Raw genomic sequence first — 13140 nt, forward strand, 5'->3', positions numbered from 1 at the left:
TCTCTCACAGATTTTGACAAAAACTACATACAATGAAGGAATATATGTTGCCCCTTATCCCATCCTAACTCTGTATAGTTTTGCACACAGATGATTTAGGAGTCTTGGTTTGAATTGAAATTTTGCAAGTATTACTATACTAATTCCAGTTTTATTCTCTCAGTACTACTAAAAACTGTCATAATTTCAGCCATAAAAGGTGTTTGATTCTTTATGAATTAACGGCTACAATAATGAAAAGGACTAGTTGGAAGTACTTGACAGATTTTTTTACTGTAGAGGAGATTAGTAACATTTTGGCGACATGAATTACTTATCTCACTACCAAAAGAACCTGAATTCTTTGTGAAATGGTCCTAATAATATGGGTTAATGATACAAGTTCACTTGATCTTTCTCATGCTCATAGTAATGCTTGCTTCACTTTCATAAACTCACTGTATTCTCTCAAGTCTTTCAGGGTCCTTTGCAGTGTTGCCACTAAAACTTCAATCTTACTCAACACCATAATAAATCTCAAAGCTAGCTAGAGAACTCTTAGCAATGTATTTTAAGTGACACTTCTGTCTTGTCGTGTGTCATTTAGACAGTAATAAAATGGCAGTGGCTGGCACAAAACTAAAAGGATCAGACTGTATATATTGGATCAGACAATATATACATATATAATATATACTATAATGATAGCAATAAGGCAAAACAGTCTGTTCCAGTCAAGTTCTGAAAGTCCTTTAGTATATCCTTTCCCTTTTCCAGAAAAAATTCCCTTCTAGGCTCAAAAGGTGAAATGTTGATGTTTGAAAGCCTCATTGCTTTTGGAGATGAAATACAGTGTAGTTTAAACATCAGAAGAAAATTTTTAAAAATATGTGCATGTGGAATATGGGTTAATAAAAAATAAATGTTAAGTCAATATATTTGGTTATCTAAAAGAAATACTAATAAATGCATTGCTACTGTCTTACTTTGACTCTGAAAACAGCTTACACTGTTAACTAATACAATTCGGTGGAATTTACTATGTTAAGATAACATATTTAGCAATATGCACTCCCTTAAACCCAGTAGTAAAAGCAATCTGAGAGCAAATACTAAAAAGATTCTTGTACTAATGAAGGAATCTCCTTAACACAAAATTCCAAGAGACAAATACATCCACTGTCAAGCACCAGCTGTTCTAGAATTTTGTGTTTGTCTTATAGGGACTGTGGGTACTAAAAATGTGCCCTTAACCATTTCAGATTGGGCATAAATATTTCAGTAAAGAGAATTTTGAACATACTTATTCTGTATTTTGAAAGAAGAGTAAGAAAAATCCTGTATGTGGTTGTGTAAATACACTCAAATACTGCAACAGTATTTGTCACTTGTAACAGTATTTGTGAATGGGATTGGTCTTTGAAAACTTAGGCATAAGGGACTGCAGTACTTCACTTGCAAATGTTAATGCTTCTGGCTGCAGTTCCAGCATTCCAGCAGCCTGCCAAAAGGGTGATTGGGAAGCATTTGGTGTGCTGCACTATCTAGCTCTGTTCACATTCCCTCATACTCCCTTTCTTCCTTCTTTCCTTCCTTGGTTGACACAATTTTCCACTAACAGTTTAGAAACTGAAGAGAAAAAATAACAAGTTTCCATTTATTTCTTAATATTCAGAAGTCCCACTGATCATAGTGGGAAGTTTGCATATGAAAGGATGACAAGGTTGGGTTGTAACCAAAATTCATGTTTGAGAAATGGCAAACTATGCTCTAAGCTTTAGAGATTATTAGAATGCAGCAACCCCATGTTTCTGTTCACCTGCTATTGTAATCCAGGCAACTGGACAGCATAAAGATATGCAAAATAGACCAAAAGTGTCCTGTTAAAACCACAACCTTGCTTAAAAGGTATTTCTTTTCACATGCCTTCAAAAGAAATAAGCAATAAAGATACCATCCTACCTAAGAAAAGCATGCAAAAGGCAACAAAAAACTGAAGCCAGTTCTTGGTATCCGGTGATGCCATATTTTGATGCCTCAGTATTTTGTATCCGATTTGTAGTTTCTAAGCTGCCTCAAGCTCCTCGTTAAGATTTGATTAAGACATCACATAGTGACTTGAAGGTGGTATGGCAGCTGCCTCGAGGCAATTTAAAACAAAAAAATAGAGGTGTGAGTGTGCCCACACACATATGGACTGTATTGACTTACGCAGAACCGTCCTCTGAGGCTGGTGACAGAAAGCCAATGAGTCTGGGGCACTGTCTGTGCCCTGAGAAACGCTGCTCTGACTGGAGATTCTGCTGCCTTGCTTGGAGCAGTGTATTAACTCTCGCATAAACTGCCTGCACACATTTCTCTATTTTAAATGCGGTTCATTCTCTCATGGTTTTGTGAGCCTCTGTTTGATGACAAAGTAGCTCTTCGTTTGTCAAAGGCTGAATGCCACTTCTGTACAGCGCTGGAGCTTTTTGTGCCTAGCTATCAGTGCATGCCAGTGTTCAACTGCAAAGTGATGAATTCATAAAATGTACTAGCTGCTCAGCATTAAACATTCTGCACCACTAGAATGTGATAATCATACTGACTTTTGAGAAAATGTTTTGGGGTTTGGTATTACAAAAAGTCTTTGTGTCTTGGACTTGATGCTCTAACCCCCTACTAGTAACAGACTTCTGCAGCATCCCCTCCACCCCACCCTCCCCCCCCCAACTAGAGTGTCCTTGCTGGTGTGCTCAGCTTTTGTCTGGAAGGGCTAGTGAAGGATTCCTTTCCCTTTTTATAGATGCCTTCAACAGAATAAATTTTCTTTCCCTCAAGACTGTTTTGGAAAACAAGGTATCACAAGCATTTGGGCAAATAAGCATTCTCACTGAAAGTATTCACACAGCTGTTTTGTAAGTGTTTGCAAACCATTCAGATACAGATCAGAAACAATGATGTGTGATGGAGGTGACCAGTAACACTTAAAAAACCTGGAGAGCCAATACTTCATTCATTCAATATGTAAGGAAGATGAACAGCACTCTTGCCTTTAATTCCTCTGGAGGGTTTTCCACATGAATATGTATATGCAGGCCCTGTTGTTCTCTTTATAAATTAAGTTTTGGAAAACTGAAAGAGTTTCTTATTAATGCTGAAGCTAGAAGGTGAAAGCACAGCCATTGACTGTATGTGGTTACAAAGTGTATGTTTTTTTACACGTAGACATTAACTTGCTTATATCTCTGAGTATAGCGCTAAACAGTTGCTCTTAGCAGTTTCTCACGTTTATGTGAGCACCTCATTTAAGAGATGGACTCCTGGAGGTAGAGCATTTTATGTCAGAGAAATGAGAAGAGCTACCCTAAGTATACAGCAGACAAAATTCTCTAATTTAGACCTGCTTATATATAGGCTCCTGCATCTATATTTCACACAAAGTCACCAAGCTTCTCAGAGTTATACAGCTTTTGCTGCTTTCACTGATTTATATTGTTTTCAGGTACCTAAATTAGAGACTTGATTTCAGGAGGTATTATTCACAGTTTAAATGTAATGCAAAATGCAGCTACTCATTGCAGATATTCTGACTGCTTTAGTACTGTGTTCAGATGTAGAGTCAGTTGCTTAACTGGGGAATCAGAGTTCGTTTTTCACATCTCTATTTCAGATTCTTTACATCAGTCAGTCACCCCCGGTTCTGCAAACACAAAACTGCTAAGCCTTTTTTAAAAAATGGGTATCACATAATGTGTTCTTTTAGTGTTTGAGCCTGTGCCCATTGAGGTCAATGACAAAGCTTCTATTGACTTCCATGATACAGAATCAGGCCCCAAGGCTCAAAGAATTGCTGCATTGTTAATCTCTTGGTGCTAGCAGGCAAAAGGGCTTGTAAATGCATATCCCACTGCCAATAAATGGATGCCAAGCAGTCAGCATTTCTTGCACCCAAAGCATACATACTTCATATCCATATAGGTTTTTAAAAGTCTAAATCAGGTACAGGCCCTCTCTAGGCTCCCAGAGCTAACATCTGCCTCTGGATTAAAGCACCATTAATGAGCAACCCAAATTTTGCTGAATTAATCAGATCAAACACAAATCTAGCATATTTTTTGTGTGGAAGAGAGCTAGTCTGTTTGTTTTATTATCTCCTCTGTCATCGATCCTGTACAGTACATTTTACAGGGTAAAGTTTTGAAACGATTAACTGCCCTGTTCCCCCATAGTACTTCACACATTTCATTGATTTCTAGTCATTTCATTCAGCCCTGACCTTGCTGTGTTACAGTCATTTCTATAGCTCCAAATCCAGTTAATCTGTGCTCAGAGTCTGAATTTACAGCTGAACAACCAAAACATTTAAATATTAACTAACCTTTGCTTCTTTCTGTATTCTTTTTGGCTTCCTAAATTGTTACGGTATGATCTCAGCAGTTTTCATGCGACCTGTAGGGACATATCCTGTAATCCTTTCTTTGGCAAAAAATCTACTGAAGATGGAAGTACACTCCCAAAATCTGCAAGGCTATTTGTCTCAATCTCCCCTTTTTTTCAGGAAACAGACTATTTAGAGAATACCTATTGATGTCTTTGAAACACTGAAAAGCATTAGGCAAGGAGGGTAAGGATTGTCAAGAATATAGACAGTTTTCTAATAATCTGAATCCATAGATAGGGAACATTATCATGTTTATGTGAAACACCTTTCCTTTTAATGCTGCTCCTGGAATAAAAGAGATACTTTTGAGATCAAACTACTTTTCATCTCCGAATCAATTTTTGATTTAGAGTACAAATCATAGCATACAGAATTATTTGGGTTGGAAGGGACCTTAAAGATCACTCGGTTCCAACCCACCTGCCATGGGCAGGGATACCTTCCACTAGACCGGCTTGCACAGGGCCCCATCCAGCCTGACCTTGAACACTTCAAGGGATGGAGCAGCCTTCTCTGGGCAATCTGTCCTAGGGCCTCACCACCCTCACAAGAAAGAATTTCTTCCTAACATCTAATCTGGATCTACTCTCTTTCAGTTTAAAGCTATTCCTCCTTGTCCTATCACCACAAGCCATTGTAAAAAATCCCTTTCCAGCTCTCTTGTACTCTACCAAGCAGATCCCCAAAGAGGCCAAATCTGCTCTGCTGAAGTCCAGGGGAGTGAGCTTTCTGTGTGCCCTCCTTGCTACCCTAAGAGCACCACTTCTTGGTCACTTCATGTCTGTCCACTCAGCTGGTGGAATCATGGGCTCTATTGAACAGAAGGAAAAGCCATTGAGCTGAAATACACATTAAGCCCTACATGAGGAGTACTCCCCAGAGTGGAGAATGTATTTATTGCACATAGCCACTTAGCAGCACTGCTTACATTTTTAAGAATCAGTTTTGCTGCCTTTTGTGACAAAAATAGGCTTTCAGTTCTCTCTTGCTTCTGTTTCAGAATGAGCTGTTTTTCAGAAAGAGCCAACACAGCTTCCACATACACATCAGATTCTTATGAGCAACTTCAACAGGACTGAAATTTTCAGAATTTTCAGTGTGTTACACCTAATAAACCTCACTGACAGGTTTCAGGCTGCAAGGACGTCACTGGGGGTCAATTAGAAGGCAGTGGTATCACACAGAAACCATTGAAGGCCATGTTAAGCCTTTAAAGACTGTACTTGGTTGTGAGATTGGGAAGGGAGAGAATATGACTCTCTCAGGGCCCCAGACGAGTTGGCAGAACTAAGAGCTTGAAAGTGGATTTTTAATCTTAAAAGGAATATGTTTGGTACAAGTAATCAAGAGATCTGTAGGATTCCACAGTGCCATTTTCACAAAGCTGCTGTGAAGTATTTATCTCTGGGTATTTGGAAGCACTCAATCTTCTGAATCAGAAATATATTTCCTGTTGTGGGGATTGTATACATACATGTACTTCATGGATTTTTTACATGTGATGATCATGGCCTAATCAAAATAAAATTAGAATAGTATTTCCTCCTTTTTGCATTTGACATCTAATGACTTGGAGTCCAGTCTGATGTCAGTGATGGTTTCTAATTCACTGTACATGGGACCAGAACTTTATCTCAAGCTCACATTTTTATATTTCTAGACTTACCAATCAGATCTAGCCTGATGACCTTGAGACAGTCTGTGAACTCTGAAAAATGCTGTTGCTACTAAGAGCTGCCGTTCAGCTTCCTGTTGGCTTGAGTAGTCTAAGTGGTCCTGTATGTTCCAAAACCTCACTAATTCATCAAAAGTCTTTTGATGAACACCAACTAAATTGAGAGAGTAGATCTTCCCTGATGAACCAATTTTGGAAATTTTAGTTATGTTTTGTCATCAAAATGAGTGTTGCTGATGGATGTGAGAAGTGCTGTCAGCTGATCTTTGTGGTTTTAGCTTACAGCTACAGTTCTGAAAAATTATTTGCATGTACCTATTTTAGAAGATCATTACCACCTTATTTGAAATGTATCATAATCAAGGCATATGTAAGTGTAAAGTTATGGGGACCAATGACTGTAAATATGAGAACTACATGAATAATCTGTTATGAAAAACATTTCATCCTGAAAATATGCAGATATTTGTTGACTTTCAGTTCATTATTGTGAAAAGTATGGAAAAGGCATTCACCGAGAACAAGTGAAACAGCTGGATTCTGGCCATGTTTTAAATACAAATCTCAGCACTTACTAACTTCCCAATGTCAACTCCAATGTGAAATAGCTCTTCTAGCCTGAGCAAAGCTCATGCTGCAGTTGAGGAGGCTGTGGCCTGAGCAGAATGTATCTGGAATACATGATCACACGCACATAGCCCTGTGCCTATGTGAAGATGTCCATCATGGCCTGATGTTTATTTGGGTTTGACAGTAGGTCTGCAGGGCTGTTTCTCAGGCTGCTAATTGTCAGTAACTGGAGTTTCTTTAAATATTGACTCATGGACTGTTCTAGAACAATTTCTGCCTTTTCTGAATTTTTTTCATCCACTGAATTATAGTGTCATCCCCAAGCCTCTTTTTCATAGTCAAGCAGGGTCCTCTCCCCAGAAATTGTATGTGAAGTGCCCTGTTAGAGAATCATCACTGGGCTCGTAATTATTTGTACATAGATGTGCTGTTGACTGCTGACTGAACAGGAGCTGAGACAACTCCTGGCACTCTGAGCCATATTTCACAGCTACCCGTTGTATTTACAACAATGCAGCCTGCTGAGGTGACATCTCCCAGCATTCTTCTGCAAAAAGGGACAGAGCATGTGGGACGAAGGGTCATATACTGAGCAGAGGTACATAAACTGGCAGGTGGCTTCTAGCAAGAGACAAGGGGAGATAAATGATTCAGAAACTACAGGGCCCAGGAGATGCAAATCTTGCAAAACTATAGTCATTATGGTCCAATTCACAAAGAATTAGAATAATGCCCTGTTTCCTCCTTACTTAGCACAGATACTTGTTTTTCATGATCTCAGTATGTTAGTAAATCCATAAAAGAGAATATTTGTCCTCCAAACTGAATCCATAATCCAAGCAGATATATACAGCAAACACATGACTTCATGTGCCTTAAAGCCAAGCTCCTCACTGAAAGCTTTTGGAGTGCTGCTCTACTTAAAAGTTGAATTCAGCTCCAAGAGCAAAGCCAGGTTCAAGGTTCATGTATATTTAGGCATAAGGGATTGTGTGATACTGGTGCAATGGGGTAGCCCTAAAGCTGTGAATGAGCTTGCACTGGAAACATACCCTTTGGTGCTGCTCTCATTGGATTTCACCTTTGACAGCAGAATGTTTCCCTAAAGAATAACAGAAACAAATGCTTTCCAAAAGATTTCCAGCATGTCACTTTTCATATATACTTAATACTTCAAAACCTTATAACAGCATTCCAGAAATTTACAGTACCGAGGGGACCTATTTAGCAATGCCTTTGCAGTAATCTGCTTTTTTTTTTTTCAACTGCATAATTATGTTAGAAATAAGGAAAGCAACTGTGTATTCATAGTCCAATTTAATAGGCCCCAACACTTTGCTAAAGCACTGCAGTCAATCAGTTGGAGTTAATTATTATACAAGATTATATTGCAAATAACAGTATGTCAAAGTAATGCATAAGGTCTGCCTTGCAACACAAAAGACAGAAATTTCAAATTTAAGTCTAAAATTATGTCTTTACATTTCCTCCTTAACTCACTACATAATGCTTAAAGTATTACAGCCCCAAAGAAACCTTGTGTAAGACTGGCCACTTCTTAGCTAACCCTTATGTGATAACTGCCTGCAAGAAGGTCTTAAGGACAACCCTGAATTGTCTTGCTTTGGGGAATTTAATTAACTGGTTAATCACTGTGAAAGTAATTGTGGAGGTGGGTGCTTCTCCAAGTCAGTGTCATAACCTAGGTGCAGGAGGCAGAGCTATTGTTTCTGAAAAGGAGTGATTTTTATGTAAACAGTTTTCAAGGTAGAACTACAAGGTGCCCTCTCTGCCACTTTCTTCTTCAAAAAAAAAAAAAAGAAAAAGAATCCATGCTCTTTTATTTTATACTTTCCAATGTATAATGAACAATAGTTTATGAAATATTTTAAACATAAAAATTCTAGTCCTTACTTTCCTGTTGTTCCCTAGCCTCCCTTGTATGGCAATACTATGGATATGTAGGAACAAAATGGGCTATTAGCTTTATTCAAAGACCATTGAAGTCAATAGAATGCTGCTTAATGAATGTAATGGTTTTTAGATTAAACTCTAGGTTACTGCATCACAAGTACCAAGGAAATAGCATCTGACTCATGGAAAGGAAGGACTTGACTTGATTTGCATTCATTGTTTTGTATTTGCTAAAAGACATAAATTATTATCTGAGATTGAGCATCTGTTATGGTTTGATGTTCTAAAGAGTTCTCTGCAGCACCAGAGGGGCCACCAGTAGCAAGGGGAACAATCACATTTGATATCCCTAATATTTAAAATGCAATATAACAGAAAAAATTATAACTTGAAGCAAGAAAAATTGAAGTGCTTCATTTTTTAAATTTAATCTTTTACTCTTGAAACGAGATTCTTCATGGGGTACATATGCAAGTAAGCTAAACAGTAAAAACAAATATTAAATTGAAGATTATGAAATCATTTTTAAATGAAAGGAACTAAAGCCTAAACTTTAGTCTCACAGGAGTTAGGTCTAATATATAGATCACTCAAGGGTGTGCAGCCTTGATTAGAATCTTTGTGCCATGAAAAATATATTTACTGCATTTACACTGCAGAAAAGTTGAACAGAGACCATTTGCCCTACTCCACAGTAGAATTTATTTCATTGATCTAAGCTGCCTTACACTGGATTAGGATTTGATCCAGTATATTTTGAAAAGCAACAGAAACAACTGTGGGACTGTGAACACCAAATAGATGGGTGCCCCTTCCTTGACTTCGCCTGAGCCAGTTACACTGTGAAATCTGCTTTCAAACGTACTGAAATTAATGGTCGTATAAACAACAGAGCTTCATCATCAAAAGTAGGGTGCTTTAGCAACATCATGGGTTAGAGAAAGTTCCTAAAAATAGAATTCAGTGATACCTTGATGTTAGTGCTTGAGTGCTTAGCTGTTATTGAGTGTTTATGAGGGCCCAGGAGAACTCAAAAAAGAATTCTAGCAGTTCACATATTCAAGAGCAGTTTCAGGATAAACTTCTACTAAAACAACATCTAACAGATGATAATAAATAAATGTCTCTTTTCCTGTAAATCAGGTCTGTAGACTCCTTGGGACACTTCTGGGCTACTTCTGAAGAATCTGCAAAGAGTAATTAAGGATAGTAAATCTATTGCCAGTCAACTTAAGTTTGCTATATAAGGACAACTGCATATCTTCAGCTTAAGACTCTTCAAATTGATATAAGGTGAGAATTGCTATTACAAAACCCTTCTGCAATTGTGGGGGCTTTTTTGCTTCTTATGCCTTCTGTTGTGCTGAAAAAGCAATCAAACAGGCAGCCAGTTTTATGCTGTAATTATCAAGACCCAGCACAATTGCTACAAGGTGTGACTTACAAAACCAAACAACTTTTAATTAGGAATGGAAGTTTCATAAAGCATGAGAACACTTTTGTTAACATTGGCTATATTGTTAATATAAGATATTTTTAAATAAGCCAGTGGGTTTCTGAAGGATTTGCTTTTCTCCCAAACACTGCAGATTATTAGAACCATGTTGTTATTCACATCAATCTAAGTGTACAACTGTAGCCACCTTGTACTCTCAGTTCACCTCACTGAAATCAATGAAACAAATCATGTTGGATGAAATTCATCTCTTTGCAGATGGACAATGCAAGTTTTTCACAATATGACAAAGTATGATTTAAAGACACTGTATTAGATCTTTCAGTATACAGCGATCAAAATTTCCAGCCTATGGGTTACACTGCAATGTTGCAATAGGATATCTCTCTCTTCCTATGATTTTTCTCTATTTCCTTCTCAGATTCTGGACTGTAAATTCCCTGTATTGACAGTTTGCTATCATCCTTGGTGGTTTTCTTCCATTTCTTACCTTGTTAGACCTTGAGCTGCTGTAGGAATTGGATGGTAGGCAGGTCTTCAAGTGAGAGGGATCAAAAGGTCTTAAATTACCAGATCCACTCATTCTGATCATGTATGCTGTATGCACCTCTTTCTTCTGAGGAAATGCTTTCTTTTCATAGCAGTTACATAAGGAAATCTTTTCACATTCAAAGTGATATTTCTTGGGCAGTGACAAAGCAAGGGAGAGACCTTTATAACTACCAGACTGCTGGCTTAAGGGAGGGTAGGAACCTCTGTATGATCAGGTGGAAAAGTCATAAATCCTTAATCCTCTAGTGAAAATTTTAAATTCTTTTTGTCTAAACATCTATTTCTAAGAATTTATGTGCTGTTTTCCAAATATGTTTTCATTAGAAGACACTGCTTCAGATTTGAGCTGAGATGAGGTGAATTATGATAATATACAAATGCACACTGGTAGGAAAACAGACTTTTGATCGGCAAACAGTCATCTGAAGTGACTACTTAGATCTAAACTGCATTCTCTTTAAGAAGAATATATTTCAATAATTATATACAAAAATTAAATATTCAGTGGTCAGATGTTTCACAATTGCAATGGGTATGAATTGAATATAACTCACAAGATTGCTTGAAAACTGTATTCATAGGTATAAAATAAAAAGAGAGAGAGGATCCACTTTATTAATAGTATATAGGGGATACCACCACATTTTTATTTGATTTACTGCTTCCTGATGTAATAAATATAGATGAGCACAGCAAAGTACAGGTTTAAGTAAGAATTGCAGGGTTGTGTTATGCCAGTGGTGCCTAGTGTACAGTTAATCGGAAAGCAGAAGGTAATATAAATTGTTTCTGACATTATGGGACTATAATAACACTACATTTCCACCAGCTCCATAGCTCTTAGAATTAGAAGTATGTATCCTGAAGATACCACAAACCCAAGAAATATGAAGACATTTGTCCATACTGACTGTTTCCACATTTGTGTCTTAGTTGTGCAATTGTAATAGATATAGGTTATTACTGTTAGAGTCCATGTTCAGTTCTGATAAAAGTTGCTGGATTAATTTGCTTCCACTACCTAAAGTTGAATTAGATTCCAATAATGGAGTAATGACTTTTATTTATGAACAAGTTTCCTCTTTGACCCTGTTCCTATACAAATCTTGATCATCCTTCCATGTACTAGAACATATTACTATGTGCCAGATCCAATTATTCTGCCAGGATGTATTGGGTACAATCCTAGCTCCAATGATAGGCGTAATAAACCTACTACACATCTCTGTGGTTCTAGGATTTCACCTGTTAACTGTTCTTAGGAAAAATGAGTAACAACAAATCAATGATTCAAGTAGTCTCTGAACCTGTCTCTGAAACTAACCAGCAAAAAATAACTTTCAGAGAACGTTAGACATACTGTAAACTCTCATCATGAATAAGAGGAGTAAGTCTTTCTTGAGGCAGCAAGGAACAGCTTTTTGCCATGAATTCTGAGTATTAATCCCTACAGCATTTTACTAGATAGTCTAATGCATTTACTCTGCTAATTCACATAAAATTTCCAACTTTTAAAACCAATTATTTTTGCCAAAAATATTGTGCAGAAGACAGCTTTATAGATTAGCTGTAAACTGCACAGCAGAATATTTGTTAAACTGTCTCTTGTCTGCAGCTTTCTAATTTCATTTTATGTCTCTGTTGTTGCCTGATAATGAAAGGTGAACAGGAGAGCTTCAATAGTTTGTTCTATGGCCACTCATAATCAGATCTTAACTAGATGTCCTTTTGACCTGTTTTCCAAAATGTATGAAGCTGTAAGGTCTGTATTCATTTTCCCTCTTTAGACACTGTACTTTCCCCTTGACTTCTGCTATCTGTAGTTTCATCTTGTCTCTGAATCCCTTTTCATCTTCGCTTCTGTCTCTCCCCACTATCACTCTATCTGTTAACTGTCTATTGTAGAATTAATCCATTTAGCTAATCAAAATGCTGACATTGACATAAAGTTTGGTTACTTTTGTGTCCTTTACTTTTATGAAGAAAACTGGTTTAAAACAAGCAAACAAAAAAAGGTGCAGGACACATTTGATAATACATTTATTAGCTATTATGACATGATTTGGTTCACATTGGGAGAAACACAATGATTGCTAGAATATCTCTGCCTGAGCTTCCTATTGCAATTAGAAATAGGAATACAAAAATAATAAAGTCAGCTTAGTGCAGTTAGGCTGAAGCTTCAGCCACAGAATACTGCTGTAGATTCTGCCATGAGTTTATGGTAACATTATGGGTTTAGCCCAGTAACATCAGAAAGCACAGTGAGAACGCTGTGTCCCAAATTCCATAACATTTTTCTAATCCACTATTAGACATTACAATGAGAACACATTAGCTAATTATAAATCATTACCTTCTCCTGCTCAGGTAGATACTCTGAATCCCCAGTGTCCCAGAACACTATAAATCTAAACATGAAGCTTGATTATCCTGCAAAATCTTGGTTGTATTTAGTAAGGGAAGGTTTGGGAAAGCATCTGGTATGACCTCAGTTACCATGGAACTCATTAATTCAAGTCACTGAGCATCCCTAGCAAAGTATATAAAATATTTCCATGGCATTGATAT

Source organism: Corvus moneduloides, chromosome 14 (assembly GCF_009650955.1).
Source record: "Corvus moneduloides isolate bCorMon1 chromosome 14, bCorMon1.pri, whole genome shotgun sequence".
Taxonomy (NCBI): domain Eukaryota; kingdom Metazoa; phylum Chordata; class Aves; order Passeriformes; family Corvidae; genus Corvus; species Corvus moneduloides.